We start from the raw sequence: 14,731 nt of genomic DNA on the forward strand, positions 1-14,731 counted from the left end.
AGAACTGCCAGGGCTTTTCCTGGGGGCAGGACCAGCACCGCTCAGCGCAGCCGCCTCTCCCCCTCCCACTTCCCCGGCCTCCCCCAGGTGTGTTCAGGAGGGGACAATACCTGGGGGAGCCCAGGCCCTCTCCAGCTCAGTGCCACTTCGTTGCTGCAACTTTTCTGTTTTTCACTTATTTTGCCAGGGAAAGCACCTAAGTTAGAGAGAAATGTTTTTTTTGTGACAAGGCCCCACAGAGTTGAGAATGAACACATCCTCCCGCTCCAGCTTCTCCCCAGAAGGTTCTGCCAAAGACCCAGGCCATAGAGGCATCCTGGACTGACACCTGTGGGGGCCCTGTTATACCCCCAGTGCCAACAAGCACTTCAGCATCCCGTGCCACATTTTCCCGTTACTCTCCCCTGTCTTACGCCATCAGAAAAGAGGAGCCGAGAACATGGCTAGCACTTACCACCTCCTTGGGGAATGGGGACTGTTGCAAAATTCAACAGAGGTGCATCAGTCACAGGTTGGGAGACCAGCAGAGACCAAAGCCTGCCAGCCCCACTCCCTGAGCCTCTGACCAGACTGTCCCTTCCCGTGTTTGCACCTCTTCTGGACACAGGAAGTGGCCAAGACCTTGACCCTTTGAGGGACGCCAGGCCCCTGCGCAGTGACACCCTGCGTGCCGGCGGATGCCTGAAACCCCACCCCTAGAGATGCAGTACTGTGATTTCTGCCCTGGAACACTGGAAAAATGCAGATTCATTTTTCCCTAGGCAGCTTCTGTCCCACCAGCCACAGATCCCTCTGAGTGAGTTGTCTGACCATTTCCTGGGGGCAGATTTGGGGTTTGGGGGAGGACAGACCCACTACGTGAGGGAGCCTAATGGTCTTTGGGAGAAGGGTTAGAAGGAAAGAGGGGCTTGGTTCCCTGGGAGCAGCTCCCTGGAGGTTTCCCCGTATCAGCTGCCTTCAGCCTTGCCCTCAAGCCCACTGCCTGGCCAGGCCCCTGTTCTTCTAAGGATTGTGTTCTGGCTCAGGGCTGCATGCAGGCAAACACGGGAGCCTGAGAATGGGCTCTGCCAAGGAGCAGATAATGGGTCGAGGGTCCCCTGGCAGGTCCCACGGCCATGCCCTGGCTGAGAAGGATTGAGAAAGAACAGGGAGGCTGGGTTGGAGTTTGGACAGCTAACCCTGGGGGCAGGCAATTTGTGTCCCTCCTCTGGCCCTGCTGAGGCTGAAAGAAGTCCAAATCCAATGTAGCGTACAATTTGGCATTTGGGGGAGGACCCAAAATGGATTCTTCCTGCCCTGAGCAGACCTTCCCCACACTGCCACATCCAGGGGTCTTGGCACAGAGGGGACACTGGCCGTCAGAGACTCTCCGCTCAATCCCATCTTCTCTCATTCATCCACACCCACCCCTCCAGAGCTCTACACTGCATTTCTAAAGGAAGGGAGAAACTCGAGTGAGAACTAGAGGGCTTCGATGACTTCATTATTGTCCCCGACAAGACTTCTAAATAATCCAGCCTTTCCCTGTTTGAAGCATGAGAGGTGTAAGCAGATTTATTCATTCATTCAGTCAATATTTATTGAGCATCTACTATGTTCCAGGCCCCAAAGACACATGGTGAAGAAGACAGATAAGAAAACAAGGAAGGTAGTCTCACTGCACTGCAAGTCAGAAAACTATTTTCATTTCCAGAATCCTGACTCCAATCTCGGGCAAGGTCACTCTCGGGGCCTCAAAATCACATTGTGATGCCTGTGCCTCTGCCCACTTCCACGCTACCCCCTAAGATGAATGCCCCATCACTGTGAATTGCCAGGCAAAATCCTCTCCAAGTAGACAATGCTGTGTGCTCATTCCTCCTTGCAGTCCCCATGACTGCATTAGCAAAGGAGCCCCGCTGAGGCTGAGTAGGGCTGACACTTGCCTGCAGGTGGGCAGGTCCCCATCAGCACTGGTCCTACTTCCAGGACTGGCCTAGGAGAGGCCAGGAATAGGAATGGGGACCGTTTAGATCAGGGCTGACTTGAAGGATTTTTTTCCCCCTGCTTATTAAATGTTAAAGGTTTGACTTGGCAGGCAATCAGGAGCCCAAAATATCATAAAAGGGAAAAAAGTTGCCGAGTGGCTAAGAGGTGCACCACGGGAGTGTCACTGGGCCCGCCGGCGAGGTGAATTGCTAAGCAGAGAGCAGTGAACAGGGAGGAAATGGAGCAGCAGACATTTTCAAAGGCTTCTCTCCCCTTCTTCTCCTCTCTCTGTCCCCCATGCGGAAAGGGGAAAATAGAAGTAGAATCCAGATTGGGGCGCGTGGCTGATTTGGTCCTCCTCCCGCACCATCCTCCCCCAGACAGCAGAGAAACTTTGATGTCTGGGTGCATGGCATTCAGGGACAGAGGAGCCCGGGCATCCCAGCAAATGCAACCGCATGTTCCGCCTCTGGATGGCCTCTCTGAACTCCTTTGTGGGGGAGATGAAGCCCACAGAGCTGGAAAGAGCAGCATTTTGAAATGAGGAAGCGTGGATCGGCATTCCTTGAGCTCAGTGCTAGCCACCTTGGCGGTGGGGTGGGCCAACCAGGAGCTCAGATTTATAAAACGTTTGAGCTTTGCGGGCCCTAGGGGGCCACTGTGGCCTACCTGTTGATTTTCAGATGGGGAAATGGGAGCTCAGAGAGGGGACAAGATTTGCTGAAGGTCACCTAGCAGATTGGTTCCAGGTACAGGAGTAGATTCCATGCCTTCAGCCTCTAGTAAGACACCTTTCCTCTGCACCAGGAAGTGGAGCTTCAAACAGCACCAGGGTTTCTAACTTTTGTCTCGAATCCTCTCCGCCTCATCCCCACCCACTGCCCAGCAGCTCCAGGCTGGGTCTTTCGTCCCGTCAGGCTCAGAAGGGCTGTGGCCCAGCCACAGAGCCGGGGGTCTCCTCAGTAGTGTTGGCCTTCACACTCTTGGTGCTAAAGTTCTCCAGTTACTTTTTTATTAAACCGACACGTACAGAAAAACTCAATTTTCGGCTGGGCACAGTGGCTCACACCTGTAATCCCAGCACTTTGAGAGGCCGAAGCAGGCGGATCACTTGAGGTCAGGAGTTCGAGACCAGCCTGGCCAACATGGTGAAATCCTGTCTCTACAAAAATACAAAAATTAGCTGGGCATGGAGGCGCATGCCTGTAGTCCCTGCTAGTCGAGAGGGTGAGGCAGGAGAATTGCTTGAACCTGGGAGGCCGAAGTTGCAGTGAGCCGAGATCGCGCCACCGCACTCCAGCCTGGGCAACAGAGCAAGACTCTGTCACAAACAACCCCTCAGTTTTATCCCTGTGGGCTATGACAATTGTCATAGCCCCACCATGACACTGAGCGTTGGCTACTGATGCTAAGGGGGTGCAAGTTAGAACTGGAGGGGAACCCGGACACCACTCCTGGGTCCAGATGGCTGTGGCTGGAGTACAGTCACAGCAAGGAACAGTGTGGCAGGGATACCAGTGGGGCTCTGGTCTTTTCCCAGAGTCTGGCATCTTTCATGCCAAGTTGGGCCTCAGGTCTCGGGGCTCTAGACCTTGCTGTGCCAGTGGCCAGATGTGTGGCCTTATATGCCAGTCATACCCTGCTCCAGACCCCAGTTTCCTCATCCACAAAATGGGAAAGCTGGGCTAGAAAATCAGGAAGGTAGGTCTCTGCTAGCTCCCAGCCTTCCATGGCAGTGCAGAGGGAACCTTCCCAACAAAGTAAGAGCCAAAGGCTAAGATGGTAGCCGGTGGTTTGTAGAACCTTCTAGAAGACCAGGAGACTTGGTAAGCTGAGCTTGTAAGTGGTCCAGGATGCAGGGCTGGTGTCACAGGTGTGTGACCGGTACAGGTACACAGGGCTTTGTGCCCAGAAGGGCCCCACGCTTGGGAAATAAGGCTCTGCAGTCACTGTCTTCAAATTCTTAATAATTTTATATTTGTCACTGGGTTTTGTAAGTGAAGTCCAATGGGACAGTGGACTGTGAACTGGGGAGGTGGAGCCTCCCATCTCCCTGTGTCCAGGATCTGCTTCTCAGCTGCTTGCCCCTCTGCCCCCCCAGCTCCAGCTGCACTCAGCTTCTACCTCCCTGCCTCCCACCCAGCAACCACTGCCAACCTGCCCCCAACCTGGCACAGGCACACCCTGTGGGGGAGGGGAGCAAGCACACCCCACAGCATCTCAGAGTGGGGCATGGTGGCAGCAGTCCCCATCCTGCGCTGGCAGCCTGGGGCACATTCAGTGCAGGACTCTGCGGGGGTGAGCCCCTAGCACCCCCAGATCCAGCACCTCGTGTGTCCTGGTACGAAATTTGTAGTGACCCTGGGGGCTGCCCGTCTGCTGTGGGTTGGGGCAGGAGCCTGTGGGAGGATGCCTGGCTCAACCTCCTGCCCTAGGCCTGGGGCACAACATGTGGGCCCAGCAGCTCACAGGAAAGGGAGCCAGAAGATGGGTTCAAGTGTTCGTGTGTTCCCCAAGTCACCAGGGTGCCTGTGGGGGTCTGCAGTCCCCCGGGAGAACCCTCATGTCTAGGGAGCACCCCATGGGGTCATCTCCATGCCTGAGAGGACCCTCCCTTCTTTCAACCTTCTGGAGTCATTTGTCTCTTCTGGCCAGGTCAAGGCATCCTCCTGAGAGAACCGTGAAATACAGTGTGCCACTTTGCTAATTCCACATGCAATATTCGGATATTTGCATTTAAAACTGGCATTGCACAATGTAAAGAGGAATGGTAAAAGTCATGCTAATAATTTAAAATTTTGACTTTACTTGGAATGGCATTAACTAGCAAATTTAAAACACCATGACAAGTTGAAAATGAGACTGGGGAAGAAAGCAAAAAGCATGTTTTCTTACTATTTGAACAAGGGGCCCCACATTTTCATTTTGTAGTGGGTCCTGAAAATTATGTAGCCAGTCCTGCCTGTGAGCCACCTACCCTCTTGGGCATTTAGTTCTCTATCAGTAAACTAGATCATGAACACTGCGCCTGCCCCTCCTGCTCACGGGCACGTTAGGAACATGCACTTGGATAAAATCCAGGACAGAGATTTAGAAACCAGTGTGTGGTGCCAGCTCTCAGCCTTGGAACCACAAGCCCATTTTTCTTAAAAAGGGAGCTGGACTGGCATCCAAAGTGATTTCAGTCCCCTCATGTAGGTTTAGCCACCATGGGCAAGGCAGTCTCTCTCCCATGTATTCCTCTCCCTAGGTGCTCTGCCCTAGAAATGAAGCCCCAGTCTAAAAGCAGCCCCATCAATACAGAACAGAGGTATAAGCACCCAGAGAGATTTAATTTGGAATCCAAGCAAGGTGTGAAATGGAAAGACTAGTCGGCCAGAGAGCCGAGGTCTTACGGTGTGCAAAGACCAGTCCTCAATACCTGCACCCATCCATTTGAGTTTCAGGTGAGGTTTAGGATTTGGGAGCTCAGTACAAAGGTGCCAGTACCAAGGAGGGTGGGTGCCAACTACGTTTGGGTTTAGAGACATCATCCTCTTGGGAAAGGTAAAAATCCTGATCCACTGAGGTTTCCAGGAAGAAGGCATCCCCATTTCAGAACTGTTTTCTAAGCCACCCTCACGGAGGTTCCACCTGCAGCCTTCGATCTGCTTTGTCTGATGTCTGAGGATGCAACTGCCCCAAAATGGGTCTAAAGTAACATCCCATCACGTTCTGTGAAAAGTAATACTGCACTTTAAGGTAACACTTATGGAATGTATGAATGAATGAGTCAGTTTGGATCAAGCTGCCTCAAATAGAGTCTAAATATAAGATTTCATACTTAGTAGTGTCATTTCAGGATCAGGAAAAATTAGGTGACTCCCGTTTGGTTTCTACAGCTTTTCCCCAATATCATGTTAAAGTTTCGGCTTTTTATCTTATTTCATTTTGAGTGATGTCTTCTGGCTCCAGCTCAGCTTCCTAGAGATAATTCATTAGGCCCGAGAGCTGCTCCAGAGTGGGATTAGAACTCGTGTAGTACATAGTCACATTAAACTGAGATCGGCTAATTAATCGCTCTTCTCCGTGTAACTGAGCGATCGCACTCCTTCCCTGAGGAATTGCAATTTCATGGTTCCTAATGATGGTGTGATTACATTATGTGGATCACTTAGGCTGTGGGTGTCAGGAGCAGTACTTGGAGCCTCTCTCGGCGGGGATGGGAGAAGTCACTCCTAAAACAGGGGAGATGGAGAAAAGCAGTTAGAATGTCTGTTACTAATTTTTGTTGACGTGCTGCTGTTTCCTACATCTCATTCAGGCGTTAACTTCAAGTTCCATTTTCCTCCAGCACCGCGTGGCACCTTCCCCAGAACCCTCACATGTTTTTTCTAATATTCACAGGGTTATTGTTTGTTAAAAAAAAAAAAAAAAAATCTATTTATTTGCTGTATTCCACCAAGTAATTTATTTTCATTAGATTTCTTGGAAATGTGGCTCTACATATCGTTAGTACAAGTAATACATTTTGATTGTTGTTTCCTGGAATAACTTGTATTATTTGATGAGTTAAATAAAATACCTAATTCTAAAGTCGGCTATTCCCATCTTTTCCATTTGAATTCTTTCTCTTACTTCCATTTCCTTTCTAATTGACGGTTAGTTCAAAATCTTCAGTTCAGTGCTCTGCTACAGTTTTTGGACTGTGAATTAGATGCTGTCATTTTTTTAAATGATGAAACTTGGAAAGATAATATTCAAGGTTGTTTTTGAATGCAGGTTTTGTTTTTCTTTAATTTCCCAGAAATATGGCATTACAGAGCAATCACAGACTTGGGTCTGAGCTCTCATTCTCTCAGTGGTGAGCCTGGATAACCTACTGATCTCCTCACTGAGCCTCAGTTTCCTCGACTGTAAAGCAGAGAAAATAGCACTCCACCCAAGGGCTGATATGAAGATTCAATTAGGTGGCCGTGGAAATCACCCCCAGGCACGGGGCAAACCATCACACTCATCATGATTAAATGTGTTGCTTGGTAACATGGCAGACAAATATTGCTTGGGGGGGTTATTGGTGTTTTGGGGTTTTTTGTGTATGTACAGATTCCTCATGATTCTGGGCTTCAGGTACCTAAAGAATGCCTTAATTCCATACCGTAGCTCCAGTGGCACAGTCAGTTAGCACACGGTATGTGGAAGAACACCTTAATGGTAGAAAGATATTTATTTCTTCATTATTTAAAAAATTCGTTTTTAAAATGTATTAAAATTATTTTTTAACAATAAATAGAGCTGGGCATGGTATCTCATGCCTGTAATCCGAGCACTTTGGGAGGCTGAAGTGGGAGGATTGCTTGAGCCCAGGAGTTCAAGACCAGCCTGGGCAACATAGGGAGACCCGGTCTCAAAAAAAAAAAAACAATAAATATTAGACATGGCACAGGATCATGAAGGTAACATTTAAACCACAAAACTGAGTCTCTGCTTTCCCCAAAGCTCAAGGGTACTAAGGGACACCCAGCAGTTCCCTGGCAATTAACTGCTATAGGAACTCAGTCACAGAGAGACCTGGAAGGTAAGGCAGACAGTCTGGGTCAGTTATGCTGGTTTGAGCCTACCTAATGTCCAGGACACGGCATCCTGAAGGAAATTTGAGGACACATTTGAAACATTGATTTTTTAAAATCTATTCATTGGCTGGGCACCGTGGCTCACGCCTATAATCCCAGCCATTTGGGAGGCCCAGGCAGGTGGATTGCTTGAGATCAGGAGTTCAAGACCAGCCTAGCCAACATGGTGAAATCCCATCTCTACTAAAACTACAAAAAGAATTAGTGGGGCATGGTGGCAGGCACCTGTAGTCCTAGCTACTCAGGAGGCTGAGGCAGGAGAACCACTTGAACCCCGGAGGCAGAGGTTGCAGTGAGCTGAGATTGGGCCACTGCATGCCAGCCTGGGCCACAGAGCAAGACTCTGTTTCAAAAAAATAAAAATAAAGAATCTATTGATTGAGAAAAGGGAGACTATGAGAAATGATAAATGCTGTGATGAGATGCTTTTCAATGAACTCATAACAGTATCTGTGGGAATGTGAAAAGTGAGGGATGCAGAATGTAGTTATTTGTTCAGTCTGTGCACAACGCTTGACTCCTAATGAAATCCTGGACCCCTGGATCACCGGTGGTTCTTGACTAATCCACTGCTGAAGGGCAATTAAAAGGGAAGTAGAGAAGAAATAACTCACCTGTGCTGTCCCAGGAACACTGGTAGAATCCTACTCCATTCCTCCACCCTGGTCAAGCTGCCACCCCTCACCTGCCATAGCCTCCAAGCTGTTCTCCCCACTTCTAGTAGGTAGGTTGTCCAAACTCACAATAGCCAGGGTGAGGATTTGACAATGAAAATCAGATCATAGAGCCTTCTGGTTCAAAAGCCTCTGACTTGGCATAGCCTTTCAAATCAGAATTCCTTCCCATGGCCCGTCCAGCCTTGCTTGACCTGACGCCTGCCCCTGGTCAGGCATTTTATCTCTCTCCGCCTCCTGTCTCCACTCCACTTCCCTCACTCCTTTCTCCCTCCAACACTGCAAACTCTTTCTCCCCTCAGAGCCTCTGCCTGGAACGTTCTCCTTCCCTTCCCTCTTCTCCGTGACTAGCTCTTGCTACCTGCCCTGTCTCAGGTTACATACACCATCGCAGAAGCCTTCCCTGAACCCTCCTCCAATCTCAAGAAGGTCCCCCTGATTCTTCCTCAACCTACCTTTTTCCTTATCATAATACATACTCCAGTATAAACCAAGGAGATGGAGAAAGCAGTTGGAATGTCTGTTACTAATTTTCATTAACATGCTGCTGTTTCCTCCATCTCACTCAGGCATTAGCTTCAACTTCCACATTTTTCCCCAGCTCCACGTGGCACTGTCCCTAAAACCCTCATATATATATATATATATATATATTTTTTTTTTTTTTCCTTGTAGACAGGGTCTCACTCAGTCACCCAAGCTGGAGTACAGTGGCACGATCATGGCTATATATATATATTCTTGTAGTTAGGGTCTTTGTCACCCAAGCTGGAGTGCAGTGGCACGATCACAGCTCACAGCAGCCTCGACCCCCCCCCAGGCTCAGGTGATCCTCCCACCTCAACCTCCCGAGAAGCTGGGAGCACAGGCGTGGGCCACCATGCCTGGCTAAGTTTTGTATTTTTTTGTAGAGAATTTTTTTTTCTAATATGCACTCCCCAGTTAGTCTGCATGCTCGGTGAAGGCTGGTACAAAGTCTGTTTTATTTCTCCATCGTTTGGTGCCAGAAGAGAGTGGCACATAGTGGGTTCTCAGTAGATTATTGTTGAATGAATGAATGGGAGAGAACTTCTATTATTTCAGACAACCTGCTCAGCCAAAACTGCACCACCAGCAAGTTCTCTGTTAATTATCGTTTGTCCCCATCCAAAAGCCTGAGCACTGTGCATGGTGTGGGAGAGAAGACATGTGGGATCCACTTTCCTCCCAGACAAGAGGTGGGGCTGGGAAGAGGCGCTGGGCCACCAGCCACACCTGAGCTAATATTCCTGGCACATCAGGTGCTTCTCAAGTGTTTGCCGGCAGACTGCTGCCTCGGATGAAATGGTATTCACCAGGCGTGTCATTTTACTGTCTAATTTGGTCACCAAGATTCTCCCCCATTTTAAGAGGGAGCCGAGCAGCTTCACAAGGCTAGTCTTGTTTGGATGCATAGCACAATGAATTGGTACCCGCCGAGCCTCCAGCGCTGACATTTCAAAACCTACAGTACACTAAACGTAAAACTTTTGTTCAAATTTCAAGGATTTTGATAGCCCAAGTGAATAGACACTGCCTATTGATTTTTCCCTTACAATGACTCTTGGATAACCTATTTTCTCATTTATTTTTAAAGACAGCTCATGAGATTTCATAGCAATTCTGCCCAACCTCCTAATATCAAAATCCCTCCTTGACCCTGAAAATTGTAATTCTGCTATAGATCACAGCTGCTGAATATTACCTTTTACTAAGCTGGTTAAATAAAATATGTCCAAATCACTAGATCCCACAAGCCGTGGGCTGCAAGTCTAATGATCCAGAGGCAGAGGTTTCAGCCGCTGCACACTCAACAGCCCCGCGCTCTTGCCGGCCGACACCAGAGTGTGGGAATCGAGAATATCGGCTTGGGTGTGGAATTTAAGGAGGAGGAGAGAAAAAGGATAGCTCGGCTGGTCTTCAATGATTTTCTTGTAAAACTTTTACAAGGGAGACTTAGGCTGTTTGATGTGTTCTAGACAATCAAATGCCCGCCGAGTCTGAGGCAGAGAGTGGCTGGTCTTCTCCCTAGTGGAGGAGGGGGTGTATTTGATGTAGGGCAAGTTCAAAACCCCCAAAGCCTTGCACGCTGGTAGGTCAGATTACACTCACAAGCTGGGGGAAAATACAACACGTAAAATGTGAAGAAGACCTCTGACCCTGAAAGTCTCATTCTGCCCAGGCCAGGGCTGTTGGTGGGCTCTTAGTTTGGCTGGAGAGGGCCTGGGTATCATTTATCCCATGGAGGCTTCTACCCTGCCTGCACCCCGTTGGGCCTCTATGCATTCCTGCTCTCTCCTGCACTTCATCCATTTTAGCCAAAGGGGCCCTGCCCACCACGCTGTCCAGCAGCGCATCCACATCAGACTTACTTTTTCTCTTTCTCAGAAGAATGAAGGGCAGCACTGACCCAAGTTGGTTCCAGGGGAGTTGTGAATATTTCAAAGCTGAGACTTAGATCAAAAGTCATAACCTCTGGCTTTCAGACTGTCCTCTTCCCTTATCTGGGTGGCCCCTGCATCCAATATGGAAATGTTTCCTGGAGAATCTCACTCATTACAGGTGAGCGGAGCCTGAACTGACTCTCACTCAGCAGAAATGTGGCCTCTCTCAGCAATGGCCACGGGAGCCCATTTGAAATGCAAGAGACTCTTCCGTGGGCCTGTGGAGCTCTGTAGCTCAGCTGCCTCCCAGCCCTGGCCCTGCAGTAATTCTGCTAGACCTGGTGCCTCCCCTTGCAGGGCGGGCAGTGGGGCTTTGGCAGGTGATGGGTCCATGGAATAGATGCAGAGATCTCCTGATAACAGCACCAGGTGAGTCTGAGTGAGCAAGAAACTGTCCATGAAAAACAAATTAATCGATAACAGAGTCGTCCCCCAGCCCTGGTCAAGACCTGTCAGTGGATCAGAAGAGTTCACATGTTACTGCACTTTAAGCACGCCTTATGCCAGGGAGGACAGGCATGTGGCAAGAGGTCCTCTCCTTCCCCTCCCCATGCTCCTGACAGACATTGCTAATCGATCCTGGCTCTTTTGACTTCAGAATCCTCTTCCTCTCAGCATCTCCTGCAGCCTCTACTCATCAGAAAGAGTGGAGTTAGTAGGTGCAATCCATCTAACCCCTAGCCTCCCATGTCCCACATCCCACATCACCTGCATACCTCTTCCCCTACCTAGAGCATCCTCATACCCCTCTCCAGTACCCTGCATACTCCTTCAAGGTTCCACCCAGTCCCTGTTTTCCTGACCATCATTCTCCCCACCGCCTCGCTGACTACTAAGGAACCAAGCAGAGGAGTGAATCGGAGAGTAGGGGTGTGAAGACTCCTAAGTTCTGGCCCTGGTTTTGCCTCTGAATTAGCTGGATAACCTTGGACAAGTCACTTTCCTTCTTTATACCCTTACTTTCCCATCTGTAGATTAACGATAAAGATTCTGTGATCTCTAAGGTGAGTCTCAGCCCCTCTATGTTATGATGCAAATTCCTTTGCAGCTATCCCACTCTTTGAGCCATTTAATATGGCCCTTAGTCATTTCTTTCTCCACCCATGACTGCTCTTGGAGGGCAGGAATCATGTCTGGGGCTGATGCTGTATTTTTCCTTGGGGCATCAAAGTGCTGGGAGGCAGAGTACTCAGGGCCTACTGGTGCCATGTTCAATCCCTGTAACACTGATCTTCAGCTCCCAAAGAAGGAGTATTCTTGGGAAAATGCAGTAACTTCAAATTAAGCATTGTTCAAAGGGATGGACTCCATCTTCTATCCCTCCAAGGGGCTTCTGAGCCACTTCGGAGCTCAGGACTGTGAGCCAATGAGAGATAAGAGAGGTGGTGGAGGCTCAGGGCCACAAGCCAGACTGCTGCTTGCTCTCTGGCTGGGTGAGCCTAAGCAAGTTAATGCACCTCCCTGAACCTCGTTCCCTTCCCTGCAAGTTTGTCATAGTAACATTACCAAGTTACGGAGGTGGCGTGAGGATCAGATGACAGAATCCATGTGGCACATGCAGCTCAGAACCTGGACAGCAGTGAGTGCTCAGTGAATGGATGCCCATCACAGCCCTCACAAAGGCCACCAGCCTCGGCCAGGCCACACCCCTGCCCCAGTCTCTGGTCTGTTCATGAGACATTACCCACGGGAGCTTGTTCTCTTAGTTCAAGTGAGCTGATGCCTGCTCTGTGCCAGCCACTAGTCTAGGAATACGGATGGGAATAAGCAATTCTTGGCTAGAAAGACGAGTTGAGAACATCCAGAGCACAAACCAGATGAGGCCAAACAAGGAGGTCACAATTCTGACAGTCAGATGGGATGCTTCCCAGAGAGACACCATCCCTAACCCCCGACCAACCTGTGATTGATTCCATGCAAAGAACCCTCTCATGGTACCGCAGACCCCCTGCCCAGTGGACAGTGCCACCTGCGCCTGGGGAGAATATAAGCCACCAGGCAATAAATTTCAGCTCTTGTTACCACCTCTCCATTCTCCTCCATCGCTCCCTCTTGATCTCCTCTCTCTGCTGACAACAAGATATGGCTGGCATTTAGTTGAGGATTTAAAATCAGGAAAGCTTCTCCCTCCCTTCAGGCTGGAAGCTCGCTCCCCTGGCTCTCTGAGGCCTCTTGAAGCTGGGCGTTTGCTGAGTGCCAGGAGACCAGCTCCTGAAACCGGAAGGGGCCTGCATTGTTGGACTAAAATAGCAAATGTGCAACATGAGTCTCTTCAGGGGCCTTCAGCGGGCTGGCAGCTTCCGGTGGGTGCTCTACACGGGCCACAGGGAAGCAAACTGGAGTGGCCCTCCCTGCCACTTGAGAGAGCCCTTCTATGTACATGACTGTTCTGTCCCTTAGCTAGATTAATTTATCCAACTGAAAATGGACTTTAGCTGTGCCCAGCAAAAAAGAAAAAAAAAAATGGCATGTCTGAGTCAAATAAACCATGCTTAGACACAGGGCCTGTGCGCTTCCCAACTGACATAAATCTCATCTGGGGCTTGCTGCCCTGGATCTCCCAAGACAAAAGAGACCTCCCAAAGCCAAAAGGAGCCCTCTCACATGGATGGCAGCCACAGCCCGACCCATGAGGCCAGAACACGGAGCTCCAGAATGTCGCTTCTCTTCCCCGGTGGCAGCCAATTGATTACTTGTCAGTTTCCAAAATGGTCTCATCTCCAGAAGAAACAATGCACGAAAAAGCAGTTCTGAAAAAGAGAATTAAGAGCTTGTTAGACACGGGCCTCAGGTCAGGGTAGGTGGCCTATCTGGGGGGCCTCTGAGGAGGCATGCTGCGATTGTTTTAAGCCAGCCCTCTCCCCCGCAGTTCTTGCTTAATGAAGCTGCTGTACAAGCCCCTTGGAGGGCCCACGTACTGCAAAGTAGTACCAAGTGTCCCGTTACTGTAAACGGCCTTTTATTTTTAAACTAATGCTATATTTGGAAAGCAGTAATCCTGGGGAAATGATACTGGGACTAATGGGGAACATATTACCTTTCATGTGTTTTTTTCATGTTTAACGTTTCTTTGTTATTATCTGAGTAGCAAGGCTCTGCACAGACTCTTGGGCAAAAAATCAAAATAAGCCTTAAAGCAATAATATTTTAATAAGCATCAAATGTCTTCAATGAGATAAAAGTATTATATGGTGTTTTGATATTGGGCTTTAGTTAAAACCTCATTAAAAAAAGAAAATTTCTCAGATGTATTGGGGTAGGGGGGCAGTAATGTATTTTTAAATTCAGGTGGAGGAAAAGTTCCAGTTCAGGTCAATTATGCTAACTAAATGCCACAAATGACTGAAATCGCCCGCAAATGGACATTATTATTTGTTGCTTTCACTATTTCCCATTGATCAAAAACAGCAGCTAATGACACTTGAGCCTGCAAAGGCCAAAGCTCCAGTCTGAATAAACATCGGCTGCCTGGACACCAATCACAGCTCTTGGGGTGGGAGAACTAAGCTCTTGTCCAGCTTGCGTCCGGCACTGCCCTCTTCCTGGGTGAGGTTTCCAACAGCCGAGGCTGCAGTCACCTCCCTGAAACTCAGATTAGTTTCGTCAGTGAATGCCTGGTCCTGTTCCCAGCCCCATCTGGGAAGTGCTGAGGGGCGCAAGTTATGAAATGAAACTAAGTCTTTGATTTCTTCACCCATGGCCAGAGACCCAGCTAGAATCATGAACTCTTTAGAACTGAAAGGAAGAACCTTGAAGATCCTTCATTTGGTTATATAAAATGAGGAAACTGAGGCTCAGAGAGGGGAAGTGACCTGCCCGAGGGCACACAGCAAGCTACTTGCAGAGCCAAGAATAGAACAGCTGTTTCCTGATTCTCAGTCCATGCCCCTTCACATGCTGTCCTCTCCAATATTATAGTATAAAAGAGAACTTCAACTTTCCTCTCCGCTACCTCATAGCAAATTTCCCTCCGTTTTCTCTTGTAACTGCATGTCAAAGCTTAGTTGGGGGCTTC

This window comes from Theropithecus gelada, chromosome 9 (assembly GCF_003255815.1).
Source record: "Theropithecus gelada isolate Dixy chromosome 9, Tgel_1.0, whole genome shotgun sequence".
NCBI lineage: Eukaryota > Metazoa > Chordata > Mammalia > Primates > Cercopithecidae > Theropithecus > Theropithecus gelada.